Source organism: Stenella coeruleoalba (assembly GCF_951394435.1).
Source record: "Stenella coeruleoalba genome assembly, chromosome: 1".
Taxonomy (NCBI): domain Eukaryota; kingdom Metazoa; phylum Chordata; class Mammalia; order Artiodactyla; family Delphinidae; genus Stenella; species Stenella coeruleoalba.
In genome coordinates, this window is record NC_137169.1 from 120557274 (window position 1) to 120572956 (window position 15683).

The 15683-nt window shown below is 36.4% G+C and overlaps 1 protein-coding gene across 1 annotated transcript in view; it reads right to left on the reverse strand.

Annotated features, from left to right (window-relative positions):
• The window catches only part of LOC307174982 (uncharacterized protein), a 90856-nt gene extending 79086 nt beyond the window's left edge, over positions 1-11770 (reverse strand). The window contains exon 1 of the mRNA XM_079899676.1: positions 8825-11770. The gene's annotated coding sequence lies outside the window, so the exon portion shown is untranslated. The remainder of the gene's footprint in view (positions 1-8824) is intronic.
• Positions 11771-15683: the final 3913 nt, after the last annotated feature.

The following is a 15683-nucleotide window of genomic DNA, read 5'->3' on the forward strand; positions in this document are numbered from 1 at the left end:
CATCACCTATATAGTATTCTTCCCCAAAAAGTTTACTTTGAATCTAATGAGGAAACGGACAAATCCAGATTGTTGGGCAATTTATAAGACAACTGGCTTAGCCTCTTCAAAAATGCCAATGTCATAAAAGACCAAGAAAAAAAATAGCAGGGAAATATTGTAGATTAAAGGAAACAAAGACAAGACAGGCAATGCCTAATCTTATTTGGACCCTGTATCAAAGCAAAACACACTTAAGGAATGTTATTGGATTCTGGCCAAGATGAAGTAACAAGGACCAATTTAACCTTGCACCTGAAGCAATGAAAAAATAAGACAGAACATATGAAAAAACACTTTTCAAGAAACTGGACCTCAGGCAATAAAGTTCAGTAATCCTCATGAGTTGGGAAATAAATGAAGTGATCCCTATAATTGCCCTAACTTACTTCTCTGAGAGAGTTTCCAGGTCATGGTACAGGGAAGAGAAGTCCAGGCAGAGACTGGTGGACTCCCGAACTGACGAAATGGAGCTGACAGTCTGGGAAAACCAAGGTAACTAGAGTTCAAAAAGCAGAGTATCAGGGCTTTCCTGGTGGCGCGGTGGTTGAGAGTCCACCTGCTAAGGCAGGGGACACGGTTCATGCCCCGATCTGGGAAGATCCCACATGCCGGGCTGGGCCCGTGAGCCATGGCCGCTGAGCCTGCACATCCGGAGCCTGTGCTCCGCAACGGGAGAGGCCACAACAGTGAGAGGCCCGTGTACCGCAAAAAAAAAAAAAAAAAAAAAGCAGAGTATCAGAGACAAAAGAAGTGCACAGACAAAGAAGTCTGCAGATATGCAGAGGGATCTCTTGAGAATTCAACAAAGTATTTGTCAGTACATTTGTGGGAGGAATTACTTGATGCCAGGAAAAGGACCACATGAAAGGATTAATAATAAGAATAACTGGATATCACACAAGGTTGTAGGAATAGTACCTGTTCTTACAAGTCAGACTGGAAAACCTCATGATACTCAGAAAAGACCTGTCTCAGTAGTTGCAAATAATGTGCGCCAGACTAAAGGCTACTTGGACTCCTACCCAACGAATCTTAAAAGCTAGACCTAAAAGAATAAAATTGTTTTGAGTAACTTAATTTCACCCAAAACAAAGCCCAAGCATTTTATAGGAATATAAATATATATATCACACAATAAACTAAAACTCACAATATCTGGGATCATATGAAAAATTGCCAAGCATGCAAAGAAGTAGAAAAATATGCCCCATAGTGAGGAGAACTAACCCATAACCTATATAGATGTTAGAATTCGCAGAAAAGAACATTTAAAAAGTTATTATACCTGAAGAAAAGTTATTATAACTGTATTTCATATGTGAAAAAACCTAGACTAAAAACTGAAAATGTTAAGTACAGGCATGGAAAAGGTAAAACAGACCAAAATTGAGCTTCTAGAGATTAAAAGCAATGTCTAAATGAAAAAGATATTGAAAGGTTAATGGCTGATTAGACACTGCAGAAGAAAGGGTCACTGAACATTAAGGCATAGTAGGAGAAACTATCCAAAATGAAACAAAAAGAGTAACAAAACTAAACATCAACAAAACTTAATAGAGCATCAGTGAGCTGTGCAACAACTTCAAGTGGCCTAATACATGTGTACTTAGAGTCCATGAAGGAGAGGAGAAATGCAAACATTTGAAGAAATAATAGCCAAAATGTTTCCAAAATGGTAAACACTATAAAGCCACAAAGTCAAGAAGATCAATGAACTTTAAGCATAAGAAACATGGACAAAACTACACCAAGGCACAAAAAATAATCAAATTGCTCAAAACCAGCAATAAATAGAAAAATTTAAAAGCAGCAAGAGGAAAAAACTATACACTACATACAGAGGAACAAAGATAACAATGACAGCAGAATTTTTGTTGGAAACAATGTAAATGAGAACTCAGTGGAATAACATCTTTAAAGTAGTGAATTGAATTCTATCAAGCTAGAATTCTATACCCAAATATGTCAAAACAAAAGCAAAATAAAGACTGTCTCAGACATACAAAAGCTGAAAGAATTCATTACTAGTAGACTTTCACTTTAAGAAATGTTAAAAGAAGTATTTTCAAGCAGAAGAAAAATGACATCAGATTGGAATATGGATCTACATAAAAGATTAAGAATACAGGAATAGGGACTTCCCTGGTTGTTCAGTGTTTAAAAATCTGCCTGCCAATGCAGGGGTCATGGGTTCGGTCCCTGTTTCGGGAAGATTCCACATGCCACGGAGCAACTAAGCCTGTACCTCACAACTACTGAGCCTGCACTCAAGAGCCTGTGTGCCACAACTACTGAAGCCCATGCACCTAGAGCCTGTGCTCTGCAACAAGAGAAGACATCCAGTGAGAAGCGGGTGTACCACAATGAAGAGTAGGCCCCGCAAAAAAAAAAAAAAAAAAAAAATAGAATACAGCTATTAAAGAAATTGGATGTGCTGCTTAGAACCTTCCAACAAAGAAAGCTTCAAGTCCAGGTGGCTTAGCTGATAAATTCTACAGAACATTTAAGGAATAAAATAATGTCAATTCTACACAAACTCTACCAGAAAGTTGAAGAGAAGGGAATATTTCCCAACTTATTTATAAGGCCAACTTTCACCGTATCAAGATTAGACAATGACATTGCAAGAAAACTATAGACCAGTATCTCTCATGAACACAGAGGCAAAAATTCTTAACAAAATTTTAGCATATCAAATCCAGTATTATATAAAAAGATGATACATCATGTCCAATTGGGTTTATCTCAAGAATGAAAGGTTGGTTTAATATTTGAAAATCAATTTACGCAACTTAGTACACTAAAAAAGAAAAATCAGGACATCTCTGATGGGGCAGTGGTTAAGAATCCACCTGCCAGTGCAGGGGACATGGGTTTCAGCCCTGGTCCGGGAAGATCCCGCATGCCACGGAGCAACTAAGCCCGTGCACCACAACTAATGAACCTGTGCTCTAGAGCCTGTGAGACACAACTACTGAGCCCATGTGCCACAACTAGTGAAGTCCATTCACCTAGAGTTCGTGCCCTGCAACAAGAGAAGCCACCGCAATGAGAAGCCTGCATACTGCAATGAAGAGTAGTCCCTGCTCGCCACAACTAGAGAAAGCCTGCATGCAGCAATGAAGACCCAAAGCAGGCAAAAATAAATAAACAAATTAAGAAAAGAAAAGAAGGGAAAAATGACATAATCATTGCAATAGATGCAGGAAAACAATGAAAAGAATCTAACATCCATTCCTGATTAAAGAAAAAAACAGCCCTCAGTAGACTAGGAATGGAAGGAGACTTCCTCAACCTGATAAATGACTTCTACAAAACACCAAACATCATATTTAATGGTGAAGGACAAAGTACTTTCTTTCCAGGATCAGGACAAAAGCAAGGATGTCTACTCTCATTACTTCTATTTGACATTGCACTGAAGGTTCTAGCCAGTGCAATAGGGCAACAAAAAATAAGCCATATTCAGAATGGAAAGGAAGAAGTAGAACTATCTTTATTTGCAGATAACATGATTATGTAGAAAACCTGATAGAATCTACAAAATTGCTACTGGAACTAATAAATGAGTTTATCAAGTTTGCAGGGTGCAAGATCAACATACAAAAAGATTAATTTATCTCAACAAACAATCAGAGATCAAACTTTTAAAATACTACTTATAATAGAATCAAACATATAAAATACTTAGAATAAATCTGATAAAATATGTAAAAGACTTGCACACTGAAAACTGTAAAATATTGCCGTGGGAAATTAAGGAAGACCTAAATAAATGGAGAGATATAACGTATTCATGGATCTGAAGATTCAATATTGATAAGATATCAATTCTCCCCAAATTGATTTACAGATCAAAATCACAGTAGGCTTTTCTGTAGAAATAGGCAAGCTAATTCTAAATTTTATCTGGAAATAAAATTCAGAATAACTAAAACAACGTTGAAAAATAACAAAGTTGAAGAACAGTAACTGATTTCAAGGCTTATGAAGCTACACTTTCAAGACATTGTGATAGTAGTGTAAAGATGCACAAAAAATCAAAGGAACAGAATAGAAAGTTCAGAAGTACAGAGATGTGGACAAATGACTTTCAGGTTCAGAGGCATTTGAGAGGAGAAACGATAGTCTTTTCAACAAATGATGCTGGAACAACTGAATATCCAGTTCAAAAAAAAAAAACAACAACTTCCATCCAAACCATATACAGAAATGAACTCAAATTGGTTCAAAGGTCTAAATGTATAACATAAAACCATAAAACTTCTAGAGCAAAACAAGTGAAAAATTTTATGGCCTTGAGTTAGGCAAGATTTCTTAGATACAACACCAAAAGCATAATCCATAAAAAAAAAAGATACATAAGCCACCATCAAAATTAAGAATTTCTGCCCTACAAAAGACATTACTGAGAGAATGAAAAGATGAGTCCCAGAATGGGAGAAAATACTTAGCAACTTACACATTGGATAAAGGACTAATTTCAAGAATATATAAAGAACTCTCAAAACTCCAGAAAAATATAGAAAGATTCAAAGATATACATATGGAAAATAAGCATATGAAAAGATGTTTGACAAGATTAATCATTAGGGATGCTAGAGTGAGAAAAAATTGCACACCTATTAAACTATCAAAAATTAAAAATACTGAGCATAGCAAGTGTTGGCCGCAACGTGAAGAAGATGCAACTCTCATACACTGCTGGTAGAGATGTAAAATGATCAAGCCACTATGGAAAATAGGTATTTTTTAAAAACTTAAACATACATTTACCAATGATCCAGCCATTCTACTTGTAGGTATTTACCCAAGAGAAATGGAAGTATATATCCATACAAAGACTTGTACAGAAATATTCATACCAACTTATCTGTAATAGACAAAGACTGAAACAACTCATATGTCCATTAATGGTGAATAGATAAATTAGGGTACATCCGTATAATGGAATACTATACAACAACAAACAAATGAATTACTGATATATAAAAAAATATGGATGAAGATTAAAATAATCATGCTGAGCTTAGAAGCCAGTTAAAAAAAGTATACACTGCATGATTGCATTTACATAAAATTCTAGAAAATGCAAACAGAAAGCACATCAATGGTTGCATGGCGACTGGAAAGGGCAAGGAACGACTGGAAGCAATAATTACGAAGAAACGTTAAGAAACTTTCTGAGGTGATGGACATTTTGATTGTGGTGATGTCTTCATGGTGTGTATGTATGTGTGTGTGTGAACACAGATTACTCTATGTCAATTATACCTCAAAAAGCTGTTAAAAGAAATGATATTGTATGAGAGAGAATTGGGGAAAATTGAATAGTAACTGTTTATTAGGTAATATTATTGTGCAGGAATTTAATTTCTCCAATACTGTGTGTTAACAGTATTGTAGTTACATAGGGAAATAAATTTTTTTTTTTTTTTTTGCCATACGCGGGCCTCTCACTGTTGTGGCCTCTCCCGTTGTGGAGCACAGGCTCCGGATGCGCAGGCCCAGCGACCATGGCTCACGGGCCCAGCCGCTCCGCGGCATGTGGGATCTTTCCCGGACCGGGGTACAAACCCGCCTCCCCTGCATCGGCAGGCGGACTCTCAACCACTGCGCCACCAAGGAAGCCCCGGGAAATAATTTTTAATATCCAGAGAGGAGGACATCTAGCTGACAAGAGAGGGATCACAATTGTGGCAGATGCTGTTGGAGGCTGAGGAAGATGAGGCTAGAGCAGTGACCAATGAGTGATGGCATGGTGAAGACAGTCATTTGTCAGCTGACCTGACAAAGATGGTTGGAACAGACTGCTAAATGCAGGGTTCTTTCCGCATACTAATCTCATGCAATCCCCTCAACTAGCCTTGGCATAACGAAAACTTTCTATTAGCTTGCCATACTGGAGGGGCGATGGTACAATTTAGGGTGCAGTAAGCTGTGTAATGAACTGTCACAATAGGGTCTTACAGAAATAGATATTTTTTAACGGAAAAAAAAAAGAAACTTGACCCTTCCCTCAAAACATATATGAAAATTAACTCAAAATGAATCATAGACCTAAATGGAACTATACAACTTCCGGAAGAAAACATAGGAGAAAATCTTTATGATTTTGGATTACACAATGGGGTCTCAGAAAAAGATTTCTTAGATAAGACACAAAAAAGCACAAACCATCTAAGAAAAATTGCTAAGGGCCTTCCCTGGTGGTTAAGACTCCCAGTTCCCAATGCAGGGGGCCCAGGTTCGATCCCTGGTCAGGGAAGTAGTTCCCACATGCATGCCGCAACTAAGAGTTCACATGCCACAACTAAGAAGACCATGAGCCGCAACTAAGGAGTCCATCTGTTGCAACTAAGACCCAGCACAACCAAATAAATAAATTAAATCAATATGAAAAAAATTGCTAAATTAGAGTTCATCAAACATTTAAAACTTCTAGTATTCAGAGAAACTTTAATACAATGAAGATAAGTCACAATCTGGGAGAAGATATTTACTAAACACATATCTGAAAGAAAGGACTTTTTCCATTGCTTTTTATATAAAGCCCTCTTAAAACTCAATATAAATATCCAATTAAAAATGGATTTTAACAGACACTTCATTTAAAAAGATACTTGCACATGAATAGATACTCAACATCATCAGCTATTACAGAAATGCAAAATGTGGCAAAAACCACGAGATGCAACTACACACCTACGAGAAAGGCTAAATTTGTTTTAAAAACAAATATAATGATCAGGTGACGATGTGGATCAACTGCAACTCTCATAGACTGCTAGTGGGAAACCAAAATGGTACAGGCACTTTAGAAAACTGTTCAGCAGTTGCTCAAAACGTTAAATATGCACTTAGCGTATGATGATGCAATGCAACCCTTAGGGATTTTACCCCAAAGAAATGAAAACATATGCTCGCACAAAACATATGTTCACACACACATGTGAGTGTTTTCAGAGGCTTTGTTCATAATAGCCAGAAAACTAGAAAAAACTCAAATGTTCATCAAACGATGAATGTGTAAACAAACTGTGTTTCCACACAAGTAGAATACTACTCAGCAATAAAAAGAATGAACTACTGACAGGTGCAACAAAACAGATGAGTCTCCAAAGAGACTGGTAAGAGAAAGAAGCCAAAAACAAATGGCTACATACCACATGATTTCAGTTATAAGATATTCTGGAAAAGGCAACATTATACGGACAAAAATCAGATTGTTGGTTGCCAGGGGCTGGTAGTGGGAGGAGGATGGATTGACTACAAAGGGACATGAGGGGTCTTTTGGGATTTCAGAAGATTTCTCTACCTCAAATGTGGTGGCTACAGAATTATAAGTTTGTCAAAATACATCACAATGTATATTTATAAATAGTGAATTTTGTGAAATGAAAATTATACATAAATAAACCTGACTTAAGAAAATAATAAAAGAAAACTAAAGAAAAACAATTGAGTGAAAATAAATGTAAGAAAAATCAATTTACAGTTTTTCCAATTCAAGGGTCATCATGAGCATGCTTTCAATAGTTGTGACACTTGTGTTGTTCCCATGTCTCTGAAGGAGAAGCCCAAACATGCATGATATAAAAGCCAAAGACAAAAATTCTAGACATAAAAAGATACTTAACATGTGATTACTTCAATTCTGGCTTCTTATTTGCCATAGATGGTAATTCCAAAAAGCTCTCATTGAAGAAATTTAAATTTGCATCATCAAATGAATGACCTTGGTGCTGAACAGCACAATCATTCTTTATTATCCTAACTTTTCATTTTCAATTGCATCTACCTCTTTGATCACTCTTTTTAATAAAATAATGTACCCCTTATTACTTTTTGCTTTCTGGGATAAATAATATTCCTACATGCATCTACATCTTCATAACTATATGTGTTCCTCAACACTGTTCTCATTCTCTGCTGGCTGTCTTACCCATATATATTCTTCCTTAATCCTTTTCTTTGCCAATAACTCTTATTTTCAATAACCCAGTTAAAATCTAAATTATGACTTTTCAGCCAAAGTACTCAATCTTTGACGAAAGCAAAAAAGAGCAGAAATTATCTCATGAGCCTGAAACTGTTGCAATACTTACAAATATTTTAATGCTGGCAATTTAAAAAGATAAGAATCTTTATCTGTTGTCAAAGGATTACGATTGAGAATTCTGAAAAATGGAATGGAATGAAAATTATCTGCATTTTCAATTACTTCCATGAAAGCTTATATTCATTTTTTTTGGTATGGAACTTGAAGTTTAAAAAAAAATCATTTTCTATTTTTACCTATAAATCACTCTAAGAATCTGTAAAACACTCTTTCATTGGGAACTACCCAGGTTTCTAGATGATAAAGTGGAGAAGAGAAAGAAACAAAAAAATAGAAAACAAAAAGTAGCTAGCAAAGAAAAAATATGCCAAAGAACTTTTCAGGTTAAAAACCCAAGAAGTGCCTATGCTGGTAGGAAGCCCTTGCTCTGTAAAAAAGTACTATTCCTAGTGTCCTCCATAATTCAAGGTGTTTTTCTTTCATCTCTACAAATTTTTAAAAATTTCATGATTTAAACTACCCAGTTAAAGACAAAAATAGGGCTAATTCCTTGGTTCTGGAGCCAAAGAAGGAGAGATAAATCCAATAGGAACTGGTGAAAGCCATACTCCCATCACATAGTACCATGTGTATTCTTCTATCACAGCCTTTGTTACTGTGTATGTAATCACCTGTTTACTTGTCAGTCCCCTAGATAGTCAGCAACTTGAGAGCAGGGACCACACTTTATTGTCATTATTATTCCTCTGCCTGACACAGTGCCTAATATTTACTAGGTATTTCATAAATGTTTGCTGAATAAATAAATAAAATTTTGTTTATATATCAATAAAATAAACAAATAAATTTGGGGGAACAAAATTGTATTCCAAAATGCTGGAATACATTTTCTTCTTAGTTCCTTCTCTCTTTTTTTTTTTCTTCTTACTTCTTTAAAACAAATAGGGGAAAAAAGACCAAAAGACACAGGAAGAAAGAAAAGAATATATGACTTTAGGTTAACTCTACTCAAGAATTATTAGCGTATTTTTGAAGAATCTTATAAAGATAATTACCAAAACTAGTATCTTTTGGGTTGCCAGGCATCTGTGATCAGCATTTAACAGTCAATCCTCACAGTAACCTTTATGTGATAGATATATTACCCCATTGTACGAATGAGGAAACTGAGGCACAGAGAAGTTACATAACTTGTCCTAAGTCATCAAGTTAGTAGGAAGCAGAGCTGGAATTTGACCTCACTTCTGACTGTAAAGCCTGTGTTTAACCTGAATGAAAAAAAAGTGGGGGTGTGTTAAACATATGTTAATTTAACCTTAATTTTCAGAGCACTAAATATAGAAATACCTTTTCAGTCTTCATCTACCCATCTGGGAAAGCCTCTATGAGAATTATATTTTCTCTTTTTAGTTAGTATTTATCTTTTAATTTATTTTTTCCTTAATCATCTCCCATGACAAATATTTAATTAGTCTATGGTCATTGAGACTTTAGAGACTTTTAAAAAAATATTGCAGAATAATCAGTAAAAATGATGGAGGAAGGACATCTGAAAATTCATCCCTCCATAGAAGCAACAATACCAGTAACAACAGCAACAACAACAAAACTGGCAAAAATGGTCAGAATCAACTTCTTCTGAACTCTGGAGATTTAACCAACAGGCTTACTACACACTGGGGAGCAATTTATTCAAGGAAAACAAATTAATTTCTGTAAGAACAATGAGATCTGTGTTGCTTGAACTTGTCCTTGACCTTTGCTCTCCATGCCAGTGGTAGTCTTGAAAAACAGCCCACATCCCTGGTACCAGAAGAAGCAGCATGGACTGGGAGGTCCTTCAAAGCTTCATTCCCAAAGAACTGTCATTGTTTAACATGTCTGGTGGTCCCCTGGAAGACATCACTTGCAAGGCTTGCCCTTTGACCTGACTGAGAGCTGTCTAGTGAGAAAAGCCATTCCTCAGGTTGCATTTCTGGAAAATGTTTTCAAGCAAATATTTTAACATGGCGGTTGCATGAGGCAATGGATAACAGTTTGGGGCAATAAACAGCCCAACCGAAAAGCTTAAAAAGAAAAGCTGAGGAATGAGAAGTCCAGAGACTTTGAAATGTGCCAATGTATTCCTGGGAAACTGGAAGACCAAAAGACATATTCCTGGGAATCTAGGAAAATAACTGTTAGCATTAATAAAAGAATTCATCAAGGTTGTAGGATATAAGATCAATATTATTTCTACACACCAGCAATGAGTAATCCAAAAATGAAATTAAGAAAAGAAACAATTCCATGTGTTAACAGCACCACAAGAAAAAAAATACTTAGGGAAAAACTTAACCAAGTAAGTCCAAGATTCACACTGAAAAGTACAAAACTGTTGAAAGAAATTGAAGAAGATCTAAATAAATATAAAGACATGCTGGATTCATGGACGGGAAGATAATCTTATTAAAATGTCACTACTTCCCAAATCGACCTATGGTTCCATTGCAATTCCTATCAAAATCTGAGCTGATATCTTTCCAGAAATTGCCAATAATTCCAAAATTCATATGGCAATTCAAGGAAACAGAATAACCAAAACAATGTTGGTAAAGAACAAAGTGGGAGGACTCACACACACATCCTGGTTTCAATACTTCAAAGCTACTGCAATCACAGTGTGGTACTGGAATAAGAACAGACATGTATATCAATGGAACAGAAATGACAGTATAGAAATAAACCCTCATATTTTTGGTCTATTGATTTTCAACAAGCGTACCAAAACAATTCAATGTGGAAAGAACAGTCTTTTCAAATGATACTGGGACAACTGTACATCCAGACACAAAATAATGAAGCTGGACTCCTACACTTCACACCATATATGAAAATAAACTCCCAATGGATCAAATATCCAAATGTAAGAGCTAAGGCTATAAAACTCTTAGAAGAAAACACAGGAGTAAATCTTTATGACCTTGCATTAGACAATAGTTTCTTAGATATGATACCAGAAGTACAAACAACCAAAGGAAAAATAGATGAATGGGATTTTATAAAAATTAAAAAGTTTGTGCTTCAAAGGACACTATCAAGCAAGTGAAAAAACATATAGAATGGGAGAAAATACTACAGTTGGGAAGAGTAAGAGGCAGTTGGGAGAAGAAAAGCATAGTGGTTGCTAGGTGTGACAATCTCAAAATTTTGAACTATTACAAATAAAACAGCCACCCTGAATCACCCCAAAGAGCAGACCCAAGTTATTTTTGGTTTTAGTGTTAATGCTTTTCTAAATCTGAGAAGGTGCCAGGATTCTAGTACATAGCAAAAAGTGATGACAGCACCCTGAAGTGTATAAACTTTTGTGTGTACATAGCTATCTAAAGGAAACCAACGCTAGCTGACTGGGGAAGCATTAGTGCGGCTCTGTGACCGCAGCTCAATTTGCCTTCATAGTGTGGCCACACTCCCTTATTGATATTCTCAACAATGAGGTAAATAATTCAATAGGGATAAGGCTTTGATTTTCCCCTTATTCTCTCTTAGTGCTTATGTTCTTGGTACCATATTATTTTTACTTTTTTTTTTTTTTTGCGGTACGCGGGCCTCTCGTTGTTGCGGCCTCTCCCGCTGCAGAGCACAGGCTCCGGACCATGTCCCACGGGCCCAGCCGCTCCGCGGCATGCGGGATCCTCCCGGACCGGGGCACGAACCCGCGTCCCCCGCATCAGCAGGCAGACTCTCAACCACTGCACCACCAGGGAAGCCCTTGGTACCATATTAATGTACCACAGAGAAGGCAGCATGTGAATGTGCTCTGTCTGGTTAAGTTATATAGCCTTTCTACATCGTAGAGTCCTACAGTTTCTAAAATCATGGAGCTTGTATTGTTAGAACCAATGAAGTAACTAAAAGAATTTTTAAAAATAAGCCATCAGTCTGGACCTTCATAGGTGAATGAAGGAGAAACACTATAAAGTCAGAAAGAAAAAGTATACTTAACATTTAGGATTATCAACCACTGCTCCTTTTCCATAATATATTTCATTCCTGATTTTATCTGAGATATGATTACTACCAACATTCAAAAAGTGGTACTTTATTAATTAATAAGCTCTTGGCTCATTTTTGAGGTTGATTTCAGATATAAAATAGACTACGACACTGCTAACTACTTCACCTGATATTTATCAATATCAGAGAGGCTTCATTCCAGTAATCTACTGACTTATAAGTCAGTAGATTATAAGACTTACCTTACTTATAAGACTTACCTGCAGCCCGGTGATGAATCAAGGTTTTGTGGGGCCTGAAGCTCATCTACTTTGGAAAATCCTATCAAATAAAAACATGCAAAATTGTGAATACAAAAATCGCTAGGACCCTTCTCAAGACCTTGGAAGGGACCTCTGCAAGCCAGGAGCCCTGAAGCCTAAGCTTCACTGAATTCATGATAAATCCACCTCAGCTGGGGCCCTTTCCCAAACTTATTTAATGCAGGAAACTTATAAACACCCCAGTAATATGTCATTATAGGTAGTAAAATGACTTAACTCGAGGGTGGCATCTTCCCTTGGTGGCTAGCCTTTGGAAAGAGATGCAATAAAGTTTATAACTCACCATGGCAAATGTTTCCTGAATCAAATTAGCTTTGTGTATTAGAAAGACTTATCCCAAAACAAAGACTTACTATACTGTGACAATCTTTTGAAAGTAACTGTGAACGAGTTTTAGGAGTACAGTACTAATTTATTTACAACACCAGATAGATCTGATTCTTTCATTACCTTTCTCTGTCATTTAAGAGGAACACAAATTCAAAAGGAACAAGTTGGTGCCTCTTCCATTACAAACCTTTTCTAACCTACCACGCATTTTCTACTTCATCACCCCCGTCCCTCACCTTGTTACCTTGCTGCATAGATGCTCGAATAGCTCTCACATATGTTTTCCCATCAACATCCATCTTTCTCCTTTCAGTATGAAAGTTTCTTGGGGAGCAGGTCCCTGCCCTTTGTATCCCCAGCACTTAGTACAGTGCTGACACACAGTGGGCATGGCACTCAGTGAATGTTTTTGAATGAATTCATTAATTTTTAAACTGTGATTTATTTATTTATTTATTACCACAATGTATTTTCCCGTGTTGCCTACATAACTATAGTGAAACTCTGACTCTTATAAGGAACTCTTGGTGTTATAGGATGTTTAGGAAAGGTGGAGAGTTTAAGACGTTGTATTGTCGCTACTAAAACTTCCTGGTGAAGGGACCTCATGAGCCTGCTCTCCGGTGTGCTGGAAAAGAAAAACTGACCCTTGGTGCTATCTCCCCAAGGTAGGCATCAGCGAACTAACAAGGGAAAGGAAGGAGGGCGCTAAAGATAGGCATCTGCAGGAATTGCTAATCCAGCTCCAGACACAGCCTCAACACCTTCATTGACCCAAAATGTGTGAACTGTGTGAAACTGGATTTCTGAACCACAAGGCACGTAAGAGAGTCTTTTTCAAAGCCAGGTGTAGAAGAGCTCGTTTTTACCTTGAGTCTGAAATCACCTTCGGTCCATTGAACATACCCTCTATCATTTATTTGTGTCATGAGAAATCACAGAATTTTTGAGCTGAAGGGGTGTAAAACCCACACTTCTTATTGAAGAGTAGTCAGCAAAGAAAGTATACTGAATTAGGCTACAGCAATGTATTTTCTTTATATTTTTCACACTACAGCTGAACACAAACAACGTCTTTTTCCATACCTCAAAGGTTCCCATTGGCCACAGACAATTCACTTCAGAGATATATGCTTTTTGAAAAATAATGTTCTGGTTGCCTGGAGAGATCCCTGTGGTGGGTGTTCAGGAATTCTTTCTGCCTTACCATTTAAAAGAGCTAATAATGCTTGGGGAAGCACCCACACCTTTTGCTCCCTGAAGAATTCGGTGCTAAACTTAGTTCTTTGCAGCTCTGTGTTGCATACATTTTAAGCAGTTAGGAACTTTGCACATGAGGAGGATTCAAAGTTAAATTCAAAAGTGGAACTTCATGGACCATTCGCATATTGGAGAGGCATCAGTGGGTTTCCATGACAATGCTAATTTGACCGTTTTTGCTTGGTGCCTTTTATTGCCCATGCCAAAGATCAGTACTATGGAAAGCAGAGCGTTTCATATATATGACTTATACAAGTCTCTTGGCCTCTTTGTTCCCTAGTTTCCTCATTTGTAAAAATAAAATAAATGGCTCTCAAGACATGTTTTCCAGAATTCATACTGGTCTTACACCCAGCTAATCAATAACTGCATGATGCTTTTACACACAGTTTCTTACATGTATTCATCTTCTATTTCACTTACTACTTGTGGAAAAACTGCATTCCATGCCGGGCCTGGATGTTCCAAAGCTCAGTTCTGTGAGTAAACTGCAACCAAGATTTCTACAAAAAAGGACACAAGCAAAAGAAGAAGAAAAATATGTATTCTTTCAGAACATTTATCCTTTGGCAATCATTCTAATTTATATATGATGAAACATAATATCACTACTCCCTCCATATACACTAAAGAAATCTCACTGTGGAAGATATTATGATTTATACTTTCATGATTATATATGTGGTGCATTAGATAGAAAATAGTAAATGTTCATTAAATACTTGTGTTAAGTGATCTTTATTTCTCTAGAAAGGCAGCACTCTTGGCATTTTGGGCTGGATAATTCTTTGCTGTGGGAGGCTCTCCTGAACAGTTGGATGTTTAGTAGCATCTCTGGCCTCTGTCCACTAGATGCCAGTAGCATATACAGTTCTGACAAGGAAAAATATCTCCAGACACTACCAAATGTCACCTGCGAGCAAAAATCACCTGGGTTGAGAACCACTGCTCCATAAAGATTCCTCTGATCTGTGTAATAATTCTCACACTAATCTTTGCTAGAGACAAAAAGGATTTGCTACATAATTTTAGTAATATTTTTAATCATATTTCAAAATGAGTAACAAATTAATTTTATAAAAAATTAAGCTTTATAAAAATTCCAAATATAATGAAGTTATATTTGTAACTTACATAAACTGCCAAAAAGGCATTGGTTCACATGTATGTTTTTTGATAGACGGTATTTTATTGCAGGATAAATCTCTAGGAAAGGTAAAAGGAAAATATTGCCTCAATTAGCTATTAGATATCTAATTAGTAGGAATAACTAGTAGAGGTTAGAATGATAATAATAAATAAGAAGCTTCGTTCTAATCTCCAAACCTTACGAATTACTATTTGAACCTTCCAGAGCCCCTAACCCTGACTTTATCTCTCTTAAGAGTCTCACCTTCAGGATCTTTATAAATTAAATATACAACTATAGATCTTTATAGATTTTGGAGGTAATCTTTCCTGAGAGCAGAGGCATTGATTAGATTCCAACTTTTGTGACCTTATCAAATTCTAGATTATGAGCTCAACGTTTTTATCTCTATATATCATAATTTCTAATATTAGAAGGAATATTCTTATATTTACACATTTCCCAGTATAGTTCCGTTTCTCTAGGCCAATTCATTACCGGAAGAAATAAAGATACCTTTTCACAAAACTTGAAAGGA